The sequence below is a fragment of the Trachypithecus francoisi genome, unplaced genomic scaffold (assembly GCF_009764315.1).
Source record: "Trachypithecus francoisi isolate TF-2019V2 unplaced genomic scaffold, Tfra_2.0 Lachesis_group15, whole genome shotgun sequence".
In the NCBI taxonomy this organism is placed as follows: domain Eukaryota; kingdom Metazoa; phylum Chordata; class Mammalia; order Primates; family Cercopithecidae; genus Trachypithecus; species Trachypithecus francoisi.
The window spans coordinates 86134063-86150297 of record NW_022681460.1 but is presented as its reverse complement, the minus strand read 5'-3'; the positions used below and the strand labels follow the sequence as shown (position 1 = coordinate 86150297).

The 16235-nt window shown below is 39.4% G+C and overlaps 1 protein-coding gene across 22 annotated transcripts in view; it reads right to left on the bottom strand.

Moving 5' to 3' along the window:
• Positions 1-2732: 2732 nt before the first annotated feature.
• EPB41L2 (erythrocyte membrane protein band 4.1 like 2) overlaps positions 2733-16235 on the bottom strand; it is a 226669-nt gene continuing 213166 nt past the window's right edge. For all 22 annotated transcript variants that reach the window (XM_033235466.1, XM_033235469.1, XM_033235472.1 and 19 more), the window contains one exon: positions 2733-3986. The gene's annotated coding sequence lies outside the window, so the exon portion shown is untranslated. The remainder of the gene's footprint in view (positions 3987-16235) is intronic.

The following is a 16235-nucleotide window of genomic DNA, read 5'->3' as shown; positions in this document are numbered from 1 at the left end:
TGAAAGTAGAGAATCTCCAATGAAACTGACTAGATTTATGAATGTTTTTATATGTGGAGAGGAGCAGAAACACGTTCATTTTCCCATTAAGGAACAAGTCTCAAGGGTTTATCATCTTCCTGAAGGCACTGCTAACAAATTTGTCAAATCCTTTATCCAGCACAGCTTTACCAAGCAGCTACACAGTCACGCCTTTGCTCTTCTCATTCTCATAGGTCCGGTTTAAGATCTCATTCAGGCCTGAACTGCTTTGGTCCTTTGCATTCCTGCTGCCAAAACAAGCTGTCTTGGCCTCCACCTAGACCAAGTCGGCAGTCTCCCTACATAATCCTACACATAATCCTACATTCAGCTGCAACCTATGCTCCAAGGCCTTTCACCAGGGGCCAGAAATGCTCCCACAACCCTCAATGGTCTCACTGCAACAGTTTCTAATCTTATTTCAAATGCTATAGTATCTGAGACAGTTCACCAATAGGGATAATGTTTCTCCAACTGCAGACCTTCAATAAAACACTTTAACAGGTGCCTTAATTTCTGTCACATTGTCATTATTTTTCAATAAATTTACCAAAAAACATATATAGATATTATATAATATATTGGAGACAGGGTCTTTCTATTCACTCAGGCTGGGGTGAAGTGGTGCAATCATAGCTCACTGAAACCTGAAAATCTTGGGGCTCAAGTGATTCTCCTACCTCAGCCTCTGGCTACAGGACAGGAGTGCACAGCCTCACTTGGATTTGTTTTTGGTTTTCTTTTTTTGGTAGATACAGGGTCTCCGTAGTTTGACCATGCTATTCTTGAATTCCTGGCCTCAAGGAGGTGTGCTCCTGCCTCTACCTCCCAAAATGCTGGGATTACAGGCATGAGCCACTGTGACCAGCTAAAAATTTAATAGAATGAACTCAAAGCTGTAAACATTATCTTTCCATCTCTCTTGATAATCATGTTGGTAATTTGGCAACTGCAGGTCCATGACTGCTCCACATCCTAAACCCAGGTGATAAAACAGAAATTTGGGCAAGAAAGTGCCCATTTTATGTTTTCTGAAATATTATTTGCAAACCTTTTTAAAAAATAATCTGGCCAGGTAACAGCCTCTAGAATTTTCCAGACATAATTTAGCGACTGGAAAATTCAGAAGAGGTAAATACTCCTAGATAATAAGGACAGCTTTTTGTTGAAATCTCAAGTTCTTTGGCAAGACTGAATTATCAGAAATCAGAGTTCACAACTCTGATAACCATCAAAACTCAGAACTCTTGATAACTCTCAGAATTCATGACATTAGGCACATTTTGAAAATAAATTTTCTGATTTCTATTTATGAAAAAGTTATTATAATTTTCAAAGCATGCTCACAAGATTCTTGCTTTCTGACTTTATAATTGGTGTGCCAGTCAGAAGAGGCCTCGAATTTATCACAATGTAGGCAATGACACACAGTCTAACATGTGAGTGACAAGCAGAAGATAGCAGAAAACATGTACTCAAAAATACCATCCAACGTATAATTACCATCAAACAGATTGGGGATTTAAAAATATTCTTTCCACTTTTCAAATTTTTCAAATCCGAGTTCCAAAATCTTATTGATCTACTTTCCTATTTATTCTATCATTCAGCCCAGTTTACCAGATGAGATTATAACAGCCAGAGAAATATTTTATAATACAATTTTTTTTCAAAGACAGCCTTGCGCCTGTAGTCACAGGTGGGAATAATTACCACCGCTGTTTCAAGTGGCTCTGTGGGTATTAATTCCCACAGATTCTCTCAATGGCCCCCGAACCCTAAACCCTATTCTTGCTGTCTCAGCTGAATAAAACTGAGCCCGAATCCCCGCACACTACATTTCTTAGTCCACAGGACCTGTGACGACAAACTTTCTTCCTGTCACTGCAAATATGGTCTTCAAGACACCCAGGGAAGCTCAACCGATGATTTCAATGTGAGTGTTATACAAACTTTCTGATGAGACATACATTTGCAAAATCACATTTGGTTCCACAGTATTTCTAAGGCTTAGCTTGCTGAGATTGGGTTCTCCAGGGAGTTGTTGTTTTTGTAATAATTATAGAGAAAGTGAGAAAGGCCTTTCACAAGGCGAGAGATAATTTAGTGGAAACAGATCTCAAAGACGACAGTTATGCAAATTGTATTTAATGTACTTACTTTAAATGACTAGAGAAAAAAATTCTATGTAACACTTCACAAGAAATGTACCCTGTTGGTTATTTGCTCGATAACAACACCATAACCCGGTGTGCCCCGACAAAACTTTTACAAGAAAGAATCCCAGACTGGGATGCAGCCCCTCAGTGGCCTAGTTTGCCTGATACACAGAGGGCCGGGCCAGTGGACACAAAGTAAAGAAGGACATGAAGCAGAGGAGCAAGATTCAGATGGTACAGCTAAAATATTTCCTGAAAACAAAATGAAAAATGCACAAAGAAAACAAGCGAAAATATCCCTTGGAGAATTCATAAAAGCTGGAATGGATTATGTAACCAGGCAGAAGGAATCTGGCACGCTAAACATTACATTTACAAACTTCCAACGTCGCTTTCACCGTTTCAAATAGTGATGTTGGCAGCATCATCAAATTACAGAAGAGCTGAAAACAGATTTTGAAATGCTACTTTTTACAAAATACTACGACTTCTGATGAAAAATATCACTCGAGTTTGTTTTTTAAAAACCTTTAGAAAAAGAGAAGTGACAAGTTTAGAGAATAAACAAACTTTATTTTGTAACAGTATTACAGGAAGCAAAATATCATTTAATACAACTTGAAGCTGCTAGAAATCTAATCTGGCATCATAACTATACAAAGGGTCAGAGGCAAAGGAAAAAATGTTCAATATAGTTAATAAGTCCCTATCAGGTCTCTGGTACCAGCTTTAAATGGTGTAACTTTCTTGTAACCAACAGAACACTGCCACAGCCCCTCCCCTTCTCCCCAGCGTCCTCAAACCTGTGTGAATCATCAAACTAGCTGAAAGAGATAGGCCTGCTCAATAACAAAAGGTCAGTTTTACATGTGTAGACAAGGAGGTTTAATACAAAGCAAGAGCTCTACCCAAGTGTTCAAACAATGGAAATAATTGAAATTTGGGGTTGTTAAGAAAGAAAGCACTAAGGTTTTAAGCTGCCTGAATCTTTTAGTAGAAGGGAAGAAAGAGTTTTCTCTTTCTCTTCCCTCCTGTTCTGGAATGTTGCCGAAGGGCATGTGTCTGACAAGCATTGGCACTGTGGTGTGGCAGGGTCTCTAAGCACAGTGCACAGTCAGTGAACTTCTTCATAATTCTCCAGTCCAGAGATTCTGACTCTCTACTAAAAGTAGAAAGTCACAGGACTGGAAAGTCAAAAGGGTCCAATATAAAAAACATCCCTGTGAAATTCTCAAGTATTAGAAAATTTTCAGGATGTAAGAAATGCTTTTAATCTGTATTAATATTTTCTCATACAGTATATTTACTGCAATTTAAAACTCTGTAATATATACTGTGAGAATTCAGGAAAAGAATCCAGAAGAAGGAAAGCCACTATCTAAATTAGTCACAGAGTTTCCTTTCTGCACAACAGCACCTGTTCAGGTGAACAGCACCTTACCAGCTTGGGCTGGCTTTGTTCACTGTCATTTGATCAAAGTGAGTCATTAAAAGCAGGTAGTTGCACACAAAGTAAACAGAAAACAAAACCAAAACCAACCCCTTAATTAACAACAACAAAAAGAAAGAACCAAGAATATTTAGAAGTGGTTATAAAACAAAATAATATATTAAATGCATGGGAGCGATATAGACCAGAGCTGGTAAGGAAAGGTTTGGTGTTGGCATTTTAATTCTTCAGGCTTCTGGTCATTGTTACCAGTTGTAGCATAAATTCGCTGCAATAGTGGTGTGGCATTAAGACTCGGAACGGTCAAAAAATCTTCAGGGGTTCACAAAGTTGAGTGTTGTTTAAAAAATAGCTTTCTAGGAGAGAAAAAAAATAGAAGGCTTAAATATTCCAAAAACACAGGCTTGAAAAAAAGTTAGGCAACATTCATCAAATTTTCAATCAAGTAATCAACAGTTACTGTCTGCCTAGTCTTACAGTAAATAGCATGTTTACCAGAAGACAAGCATGAGACACTATTCCACTCTCGAGGGCCTTGTAATACCTGGAGAAATGACAAGGATGCTAAAAGCAACTGGCAATTAATAGTTCACTGCAAAAGAATTTATTAGCATAAAACAGAGACAATTCACATAGTAAGAATTTAAAGAGAGAAACCAGGGTAGATTTTAAAGTTATACTCGGGGAGGGGGAAAGTCAAAGCCCATTTTCTTTGTGCTAAAATGAATGGAAATGGTGCTTCAGGTGGAAAAACACAATGAGGAAAGAGGCATGGAGGTGAAGAAGTACACGGTTATTATGACAGTAAGATGTATGTGGGGGAAGGATGCAGAAATGAATGGGAGGAATAGGACAGTGAAGAAATGGACATTACTAAAGTTAAGCACTGGTATAGTGAGTAGTAAATAAAGGTACAAAATATTAGGTCTATTCTTTCTTTAATAGCCTGAGAAGTACCAGCTTGATCTAATAGACCAAAAAAAAAAAAAAAAAAAATGAATTAAGAAAAAACATTCGGACGAAAAGACCAGTTGGCAATCTCCTACAATGGTCCAGGGCAGAGAACAAGAGCCACGGAGAGATAAAAGACAGGTCAAAGAACCTGGGGTTGGCCAGTCATGCAGGACATGAGAAGCCCAGGAAAGGAGGTTGGGATTGCTTCTTCTTTGGTTGTGAGGAAGGGTTTGTCATGGTGTAATTTATGTTTTGAAAACACTGCTGTGGCTTCAGTGTGATGAATAGGCTGAAGCCAGCAAGGAGTAGAGGCGGGAACAATGGTCAGGAGACCACTGCAGGAGTCCAGCTGGATGAGGAAGCTGAAACATGTCAGGCATTCCTGCCAGATGGCCAGGACCCAAACTTGAGTGTCACCACAGAAATCAGGTGGGAGAGAAATTTGAGAGGCACCACTAAGAAGAACAATCAGAGTGTGGTGGTTAAGAAGGAAGTATAAGAGAGGATAAGGTTTGGAGTATGGGACCTCAAAAAAAGGAGAGAATGAAGGCTTACAGCCTGGGTGAAGCATTAGGCCCAGGGATATAGATTTGGGCATCAGAACAAGGGATAAGTGAAACCAACAGATAGAACTAAGTCTCATGTGAGCACAGGAGTAAGTGAAAGCCACAGAGTCTTACAGAAGCCCACAATCAAAGGTAAGTGGAGAAGACTAAAACAACCCATGATGGTGCAATGGCTCTGAAAGAGAAAAGGGTTTTAAGGTGGCAATTGTTTCATTTTATATTTCAACTTGGTTGGAACGTTTGGCAAGGTAATCACAAAGGACAGTGGAGAGTGGTAACTAATGTCTTTTCCAAGAGAGACTGGTCCCAAAGTCAATTAGAATGTACACTCTTTTGGTTAGGTAAACGTAAGTCTTGCTTTAACGAAAACAGTCCCTACCATTTAGATTTATCACAGATAATAGTAGAGCCTCTTGATTATTCAGGACAGATTAATTAATCAACTTCATTGTTTTCTACCCTGTTGTCTGCCTTAGGCTATTTCATTACTCATTAGTACTTCTGCTTGATTCTAGGCCGGCGGGGGGAAAAAAATCAATGGAGAAAACACAAAGTCTTTTTTTTAGGTTAGTAATTATGAAAAGAAATGTGGGGGATGATAAAGGGAAATGGTTTCAACTACCAATCAAATTGGATTTGGCGGTTATATGACATCTTTAGTCATGGTACCTGTTCCTGTTCCTTCAGAGCTGGTATTTCCATTTGCTTTGTTTAGTAAATATGCATCATTTGTTGAACACAGCTGCCATTTTGCCTAGTTTATGTTATTAAAAGAACAAACCCCTGATGCTAGCAGGGCCTGAAAACCTACAGAGAACAATGTTTAGGATTCTAGTCTCTATTTTCTGTAGGCCCTATGTCACTTTATTTCTTTGCATCTGTTTTCATCAAAAATAAAAATTTCACTTTGTAATGAGTCATAAATTTGTAAAGAAAAGCTAAAATTAAACTTGTTTCAAAGTTATCATAGGAAACTAAGCATATGTCGGAATTGAAGGGAATAGATCTTGATCTCAAAAAACTTCAACATTTACTGAGCTAGAGAGAAAAAGACATAGTTACCCAAATAAACTCAAAATGTAATCTATTTCCATTAATAAACTTTTTTCTGGTCATGAATATTATAAATGATAACCTTGATGTGCTCTTAGGATTCCAAACAGCTTTCAGAATCATTTTATTACCATTTTAATGTTAAAACTTATTTATTTTCTCATTCTTTAAAAATCAGTAAATCAAGTTTAACTCTGAGTTAATTAGATATTGTGTCAAAACATCCCAGTTCCTTACTGCTGTGGACGACCAGGGAGTAACTTATTGTATGAAGACTTTATTTACATATCCACATATCTTTTTTGACTGTTTCTTGCACTTAAACACATGTAGAAATATGTTCCTAAGTACTAAACCGTTTGTTAGCTTTTGAGCTGGGAAAGAGAAGAGATAAAGATAGAATCACCAATGTCACTGCTACATAAGCATCAGAAATATTGTACATCAGAAATATTGTACTTTTCTGTCCTCTGTGAGATGTCTGTGAGAAGTACACTTAATATCTGACAATTTTTTTATAGGCTAGAATTTGGGACTAAATGATTTATTACATATTCCAACCAAACTGAAAACTAGGCACTGGCTCTTCATGTAAAAGCTGTAAAAGTTTCAAGAAGACTCTTTTCTTTCTCTAAGCCTGAATTCTACTCATATTCGTAGAAGTCTGGGATGCTTTGTCAATACAAATTGACAGGCATTAATTATAGACATTAATTCAACCTGCTTTCACTTTTACAATATCACAAGGTTCATCCTGAGTTTGGGTAAGATAATAGCTGTTAAGCATATGGATTATACTTTATGTATTAGAATTGTCAACAAAAATAAAAGCATTCATACTACTGTTCTGTTTCCAAGTGTCACTGTTCCACCCTGGCCTATACAATGTCAGTAAACATTTCTAACTACTATAGTCACATTCCCTGGTCTATGTCCCCCTCTTTTGGCCAATGTGAGAATAGATCAATGTGGCTCAATTTCATCTAATCACAGGTGTAATTCTATGTCTTAAGCACTCACAGAGGGCTCAGAGAGTTATTTATCCCTCTCAGTGCACCCAATAAGCAGTGGTGAAAAAAGTCCATACACAGAAGTTCTATGATCTTGCCTGAAAAGCACAATCTTTGAGTTTCTAGAGACAAAGGCCTCACGTATTGATCTCAATCTTGAGTGCTCTACTCCAGAAATTGACTCAGTAAATTGATTTTAAGAAGCATTTGGCAGAAAACACTAGCAATGCTGCCTTTAAGTGATACAGCACTCATCTAGAGAGACATCTCAATAAAAATGCAAAAATGTGGTTTTCCCCTAAATAATACAATAATGCAAATAACACAAGAAAACAACATTTCTTCAGATTAATGAACATTCAATTACTACAGAGCAATAATATAATCAAAGATTCTGAAAACAGGAATGAAATATTTACTTAAGGCCGGGCACAGTGGCTGACGCCTGTAATCCCAGCACTTTGGGAGGCCGAGGCAGGGAGATCAGGAGGTCAGGAGATCGAGACCATCCTGGCCAACACGGTGAAACCCCGTCTCTACTAAAATTACAAAAAAAATTAGCTGGCCATGATGGCACGCACCTGTAATCTCAGCTACTCGGGAGGCTGAGGCAGGAGAATCCCTTGAACCTGGGAGTCAGAGGTCACAGCAAGCTGAGATCGTGCCATTGCACTCCAGCCTGGCCACAAAGCAAGACTCTATCTTAAGACACTGCATTTCCTAAGCAAAATTGAACTCCATGCACTCAGGTGTAAAATCAAATTTTAAATGATACTTTATGGATTTGACAGTTATTTCAAAAGCTGAACTTTTCATTTTATTCTTCTTTGGTCCTCAATTTGCATATTTGATTTTAATTTCTAAACAGAATTTCCATTGTTTAAATTATAAAAATTGGCCGGGCACAGCGGTTCATGCCTGTAATCCCAGCACTCTGGGAGGTTGAGCAGGGCAGATCACCTGAAGTGGGGAGTTTGGGACCAGCCTGGCCAACATAGCGAAACCCCATCTCTACTAAAGACATAAACATTAGCCGGGCATGGTGGCACATGCCTGTAATTCCAGCTACTCAGGAGGCTGAGGCAGGAGAATCGCTTGAACCCAGGAGACAGAGGTTGCAGTGAGCTGAGATCACGCCACTGCACTCCAGTCTGGCTGCCAGAGCGAGACTGTCTCAAAAATTAAATAAATAAATACAATAAAAATCCCAGAGCCAAAAATGCAAGCATGCTAAATTTCCATTTGGTTAAACCCAGAAAAAAGTTAGTTCTTAAAATGTCTGTATTATCACTAAAATATCCATGAAGTGTAGCCTGCGGCCCCTGAGGATGGCTCAGTCTCTTTACGGGGATCATAGAGTCAAAGCTGTTTTCATTATCATACTAAGACATTATGTCCTTTCCAGTGTGTTGGCATTTTCACCAATGGTGTAGACAAACAACGGTGAGTAAACCTATTGGCAGCTGAGCCTACATAAGTCGAAGCAGAGGAATGAAACTATATTTGAGGTAACCTTATTTTTTTTTTTTTTTTTTTTTAGAGGCAGGGTCTCGCTCTGTCACCCAGGCTGGGGTGCAGTAGTGCAATCATAGCTTACTGCAGCCTTGAACTCCTGGACTCAAGGGATCCTCCTGCCTCAGCCTCCCAAGTAGCTAGGACTACAGGCACATACCATCACACCCAGCTAATTTTTGAAATTTTTTGTGGACACAGGCTCTTGCTATACTGCCCAGTCTGGTCTCAAACTCCTGGCCTCAAGCAATCCTCTCACCTCAACCTCCCAACATGTTCGGATTACAAGCGTGAGCCACCAGGCCCAGCCTGACACCTTATTCTTTACCAGTGTGCACTCGCAGTAAAATAGAGAAGACAGCTTCACTTAAGGATGTCCTTGAGGAAACAGAAGAAATATTAATTATCCTACATCTCAAGCCTGAGTGTGTCTTTTTAATATTCTGTGTGATGAAACAGCAAGTATGCACACGCCACTCCCGCTGCATACAGAAGTACAACAATGTCTAGAGGAAAAGCATCTATGCGAATGTCTGCACTGTGAGTTGAAGCAGCTTTTTCATAAACCACGTTTCTTACTTGAGAGAATCACTGACAGACAAACGACGTTATTCAATTTGGATACTAGGTAAACCTTTTATCGAAAATGAAGTTGAGCCTGTCACCTCAAGAGAAACAATTGACAGTACTTGTTGCCAATGATAAAATTCAAGCTTTTAGGTGAACATTAGAATGTGGAAAACGGTGTTTTGGCCACCATGAGCTTGATAACTTCCCAATATTAAGACTCTTGAGATCAGTGGCAGCGAATGACCCTCTTACTGTCTCCATCATTTTACCTTTTCCAGGATGTCATACAGTTTGATCATACAACATACACAGTCTTTCTAGACAGACTTCTTTCACTATGTGATGATTTTTAAGTTAACAAATATTTGGAAAACTTCTCAGTTTTGACTTATGATAAATTTCAATAGATATAATTCACATGAGCAAAATCTCTTTGGGCTCTTCAATGATTTTTAGGTGTATAAAGTGGTCCTGAGACCATTAAGTTTGAGAACTGCTTACACCCAATCTGCTATCACTAATCTACTGCCATTTTCCTCTGTCACAGATATTTGTGTATCTGCTGAGTAGAGGGAGAAATTAAATCCAGTGTTACTCTCTGCAGTCAAATGAAGCACAGTATCTGTTCTACAAATAATTCAGCAAAATGCTTTTGCTTCTCCTGGTTTGCTGGAACATGTTCACGCTGTTTGGAGCCCCCACCTTCTCAGGAGGCTCTTCTGTGGGTCCTTTAAGGCCCAAGTCCCATCTTCAGGCCTTTAGGGACTGGGCTGACCTTCCTGAGCCCTGTGTCCTCCGAATGAACTGTATTACTCGCAAAGGCCTATGTGCTAAAATAACTTTACTTCAAAGAGTAATACAGATGCTGAGCTCCATCTGACCAAAAAGGGAAAAAATACTAGATTTAATTTTTATAGATGTTCCTATATGATATTTTATTCCTGGTTTTGTTTCCAAGTTAAATTCAATCTTACTCTTAGAGATGTCCAGTTCAGTCTCCCGACTACTAACTGTCTGAACCAGTATCTTGGTGTCTTTACAGGGTACTTCATCTAATCTAGTAGCTTTTCAGTCAATCATACACACTACTGATAAATTCATATTACTAAAGGACATGGCATGTAAGACTGTCTGCAATTTGCCTTGAAGAAATGTTTCCAGCTGTGCTAACTCTACACATAACCACGACGGAGGTTTGCTTTTCCCGACATCCTTCCCATTGTTTTTCCATGTGCTCTTTCCTCCCTCCCCAATCTCCAACCATCCAGACTGCCCTTGGTGCTTTGCACAGAGGAGCTTTCCTGCAACCTTTCTGGAGAGCTTTGTCTTGGTTGGCCAATCAGAAGCATTTCTCCTGTCCACTTTCACAGCCCTTTATCTAGGCTTCTCTTCAAACATACTATTTTTGTGCCCTGAACATTATGCATGTTCCTATGCCTTCCTCTCTCACACACAACTATAATAGTCCCTTGAACATAACGGACTCATAATATAGATTAATGAATCCAGAAGTGAAAGTACCAGGGACTAATTTGTAACATAAGACTGAAGAATAAGAGCTTGAGGAAACGGGGGAAGAAAAAACAACAGAATTGCATTATGTCTTTACTAATTCCCATGTTTACCATTACTCTCATCTGCCAATTTTCTTGTTTAAGTGGAAAAACATCAGGTTCGTTTTTCTGTTCTCTTTTGTTGATTAACCGTATCTATGATATCCCACGAGGACTCTTACTTCTTTAAAAAACTGGTTTCCTCAAATCACTGAAGCTGTAACACGAGTTTCTAAGAGTAGTAGAGCTGGCCCTAAAGCTGTTAAGGTCTTCTGGTTCACTCTGCTAGGTCAAATCTTTTGGGAATTTGATATAAAAGCGTTCTATAAAATCTTAGAGCTTCTTTTAAAAAACAAACGAACTATGGTCAGGCTCCACTCAGTATACTCTATTAGAGCTGAGCTTTTGTCCCCCTTAGGTTCATAAGTGGGGTAGCAATGAGAAAACATTTCTCTGCAGCATCAAATAAGAGCTTAAAAATACTCACTAACAAGCTTTCATCTTTTAGAAAAAGGAAGGTTAGTGGGAATCAAAAGAAATTTATAGACCCAACTTTCTCACTTTTTATCTGAGGGAGCATGGGAAAAAAATCACTTTTCCTCAAAGTTAAATAAAGATATCTTTAAACACTATTCCCTGCCCCCTAACAGTGTCTCTGTCTCTCTCTCTCTCTCTCTCTCTCTCTCTCTCTCTCCTCTCTCTCTCTCTCTCTCTCTCTCTCTCTCTCTCCCTCTCTCTCACACACACACACACAATCTAAACTGCATTGTGCCATATTAGTTTAAGGTTTTCCTCTCACTTCACCCCTCTTACCCTCCACAGATCAGCACTGTCCAAGAGAAATACACTGTAAGCAATGAATGTAAACTTTCTAGAAGCACATTTCAAAAAATAAAAAGGAACATGTATATTTAATTTTAATGTAGTTATTAAACCCAATATATCCAAATTATTTCAATAATTCACTTAAAAATTAGAAATAATTTACTTTTTTCTCATGTCCGAAATCCAGTAACTATCATACTTACAACACATCTCAATTTGAACTAGCCACATTTCAAGTGCTCAATAGCCACAAGTGGGTACTGGCTACCATACTGGACAGAGCAGATCCAGACTCACATGTGCTCTAATGCTAACTCAACTATTTTCATGCAAGAAAGCATCAATATGTCCTTGGACTGTAATCCTCCTAAGGACAGGAGTATCTTTACAACAACACACACATACATAAACTTGTTAATTAGTTGCCATAGCAAAACTCCCTTCTGATGCCACCCACAAAATTTACATGTTTAAACAATTGTTATCTGGGATATCTAACAGAAAAGCCTTGAGATAAATGAACCTATACTTAGCACAGGTGACCTGTGGCAGTTACGTTAATGTCTAGGATCCTATTTCCTTATAAAAAAAGGTTGGAGGAGAGACACAAAGATGCTGTATAGGCAGTTTAACATTAAATATTCTTTACATTTCCAAACTCTTAAACACAGCCTAGGACAGGGTAACAAAGTCATAACCACCACCCCAACACAGTCAGAGGCCAGACGGGTAATATATATGCATGAGGAGACTGGGCCCCAAGGGCCTCAACATAAAGACAGGCTATGACAGGCAGTCACACGGTGGCGACTTAGAGAGCTCCTCCCAGAATGACGCTGGCCACGCCTACGAAGCACCAGCAGTGTAACCACAGGGAGAGCAGGCTCAATGCCATCAGGGCTTCTGATTTTTCTAAAATTGCTGAGTATCTTCTAATTTTTAAGCATTAATAATTGATTCAAATTCTAAGATACACCATGTAGGCCGAAACAAAAAACGAAACTGTGGATATGGCTTGCTTGTCTCTAAGCCGTCAGTTCTGTCTTGCCCCTGTCCCCACTTTTGGTGCCATTTTTAATCCTTAATTTTTTAAATTGGGGGGGAAATGTAGCATAGTTACTCATCTTTTCAAATTACTAGGCTGTGTGATAACTGTGAAAACTAGGGATAATCTGAATGCTCATTAGTAGGGATTATTTAAGTACACCATCAGGCGTCCATTCAACTAACCTCTATAAGAGAAAAAAATAGACACCTGAATAGGGAAAAGGACAAAGGACACAAACTGGCAACCAAAAGAAATGCAGATTATGTGTGTGTGTCCGTGCCTGTGTGTAGCATATGTATGCATGTATTCCAACTTCACTAGCACTGAAAAGATACAATCAAAGAAGGTTCTTTCCTCACAGTTTAAACAAGGGAGAAAAAAATGCTCTTTCCTGATCAGACTAGCAAAGCTTTTTTTTTAATGTTTAATAATGTTTAGTTGTTGCCAAGGCTGTGGGGAAACATATGCTCACAAACTGCTAGTGGCAGTCTACGTTTGCAGAACCACTAAGGAAGACAATTTGGTAATATGTCAAAAATCCTTGGTGGGCCAGCAGTGGTGGCTTATGCTTGTAATCCCAGCACTTTGGGAGGCCAAGGTGGGTGGATCACCTGAGGTGAGTCAGGAGTTTGAGACCAGCCTGGTCAACATAGGGAAACCCCGTCTCTACTAAAAATACAAAAATTAGGTGCGCGTGGTAGCGCCTGTAATCCCAGCTACTCGGGAGGCTGAGGTAGGAGAATCGCTTGGACCTGGGAGGGGGAAGTTACAGTGAACCAAGATCGTGCCACTGCACTCCAGTCTAGGTGACAAGAGTGAAACTCTATCTCAAAAAAACAAAACCAAAAAACAACCTTCGTGGCATACCAACTCCACTTTTGAACATATTTGCCCTGGAGAAACAACGAGATCAACATACAAAAATGTACAAACAAGTATAATCTTTGAAGCTGTGTAACAATTGTGAAAACTGAGGGGTAATTGAAATGTCCATTAATAGGGGTTAAGTAAACCATCACTCATCCATTCAACAGCTGCTGGAAAATGGTGAGGTAACGACAAGGACCAATAACTATAATGGACTATTAAGTGAGGGAAAAACCAAGAATCACAATATCAGTCTACATAGAAAGAGGGGGCTGTGTGGATGTGAATGTCTATATGTGTGTATACTGATAAGCACATACATACACACTGGAAAGAAATTCTCTTATCTCTGGGAGCATGGGACTTATGGATCACTTACATTTTCTACTGTCTCTCCCTTTAAAAAAGTTATAACCTCTCTTTCATTACCAGAAAAAACAATAAAGATAGTTTCATTTGAAAAAATAATAGTAATGGTTATGTCCAAGAGCAAGCCTTGGGGAATCAGTGACTACTGCCTGGTCATAATGTACGCCTTAGAGCAGTGGCACCCAGCACCTCTTGTGTGGGGGGAGTTCAAATAGATTGTAACTGACTCATTGATAACACCTGGTAGATTTAGCCATGTTAAATGAGAATATTCCACAGCATTTCAGAGTGAAAACTGGTTATGCCTAAAACTCACTAAACCAAAACTGGCTTTTTATTTATATGTAGAAGAAGTCAGTCGTCATTTGAGGTGTGATTAATCTATATTGAAAATGAAGCAGTAATAAGATGCTAATTTTAGGTATGAGATTAGCACAACTAGGCTAATAGAATAAAATAAAAATGCAACACACTTGATACGCCTGCAGAACTGAAATAGTTATCTGAAAGTCAATAGGTTTGTTCTCTTTGAAGGTCAGGGGTGACACTCATCAGGGCCCACATGTAAATGAGTGGCTCATGATTAGCTAGAGCTCAGTTCAGCCAACAGGGTTCTTTTCTCTCATCAAGTCAGCTAGGCAGCTAATGTTAATTTCCTGTTTGGCTTATGAGTTCATGTTTTGAAACCCTGCATATCACCCCGACTTTGAAACAAACACAAGATTGTTTTGTTTAGAAACTGGCATTCATGTACCCACAACAGTGGAAAAAAACAACACGACTAATTTAGAAGTATTCATTGCAGGTTAAAGGGTGGGATGCAGGGTCTAAGAGGTTCCAGGGAATGGTGAATTGACCCTGTTTTTAATAATCACAGCACTGGCTCCAATGGCTCCATGACACCTAATGTTCTCCATCTTCTCAGATGAAGGCAGGCGGAGCTGATGGAACAGCAAAAGGTCCTGTTACTGGGTTTTCAACTTAATATGTTTTCATGTGTTTCCAACCTGTTACAGAGATCTCTCCCTACTACCACACTGAAACAGCTCTGACAAAGCCTCCAGGCTGACCTCTGTTCACCGGTTCCCAAAAACATGCTCATTTGGTTTTTCTGACATATTTAATACTTGGTTACTCTCTCCTTGAAGTTATCTTGTCTTGCAACTTGTGTCACCTCCCCCCTTTCCCTGTTTTCTTTCTGTCACCTGGCTCCTCCTCCTTTATGGCCTCTGTTCCCCAGACCTCAACTCTGAGCTAGCCCTGGATAATACAGCTCAAAACACAGGCTTCATCAGTACACAATTCATTCAGGGGACTCACAAATCTCTCTCCTGCTCAGAAACCTGTTGCACTCTCAAAGCTCTTGTGCTTCTGAATGTGCCATTTCTGCATTTCACATGTATCTCAAACTCATTATCTCTGGGATAGAAAATTTTCATTTTTATTGGACTCTTAAGAGCAAAAAGGGTTCATTCAAGGCCGGCCTTGTAAGTTATAAAAAATTCTTAACAACCTGCCTTGGAAACAAGCCCTTCTGCTTCTATTATCATCCCCAGTTTATAGATGACAGCTCTGGGACAAAGGGACGAGACCAGCCAAGGTCAAACAACTAGGAATTAGATTTGAACCCCGCAAGTCTGCTATCCTATGCTCCCTCTTAACATGCAGATGATCCAGGAAACTTCCAATTAATCATGTCATGTTATAAGATGGGGCCTTACAGATTCACTTCTAAGTTTCCTCCAGAATCCCCATGACAGTTGGCCTCTCTGGCAGTACTGCAGAACAAAAAACACACCTTTGCTTTAAGGTAGCCAAGCAAAGAAAACCAGCCATAATAATATGGCCATGACATGCAAAAGACAAAACTCATGTATTGCATGATTCAAATTATAGGTGCCAACATCAACTCTCTGCCCAAGCCAAAAACCTAAATATGATGTGTGATTCTCCTCTGCTCCCATCTTCCCAAGGCACTAACTTCCATTGCCTCATGCTGACCGTCAACAAGTCACAAAGAAGGTAAGTTACCTCCTTACCATCTCTCAAACACAGGAGGAACAACCCCATCACTTTCAGGATAGTTTAGCCTCCTCAGCTTCTTAGAAGACTCCTTAACACTGGGCTTCTGCCTCCTTCCTCCTGCATCTTCATCACTCTCCTACAAGTATCCCACAATCCAGCTACATCTGACTGTGCACTGTTCTTGGAGTGTCAGGTTCAATGCTCCCAACCCCACCTGGAATGGGCCCCTTTAATCCTTTTTCTAGAGCTCCTA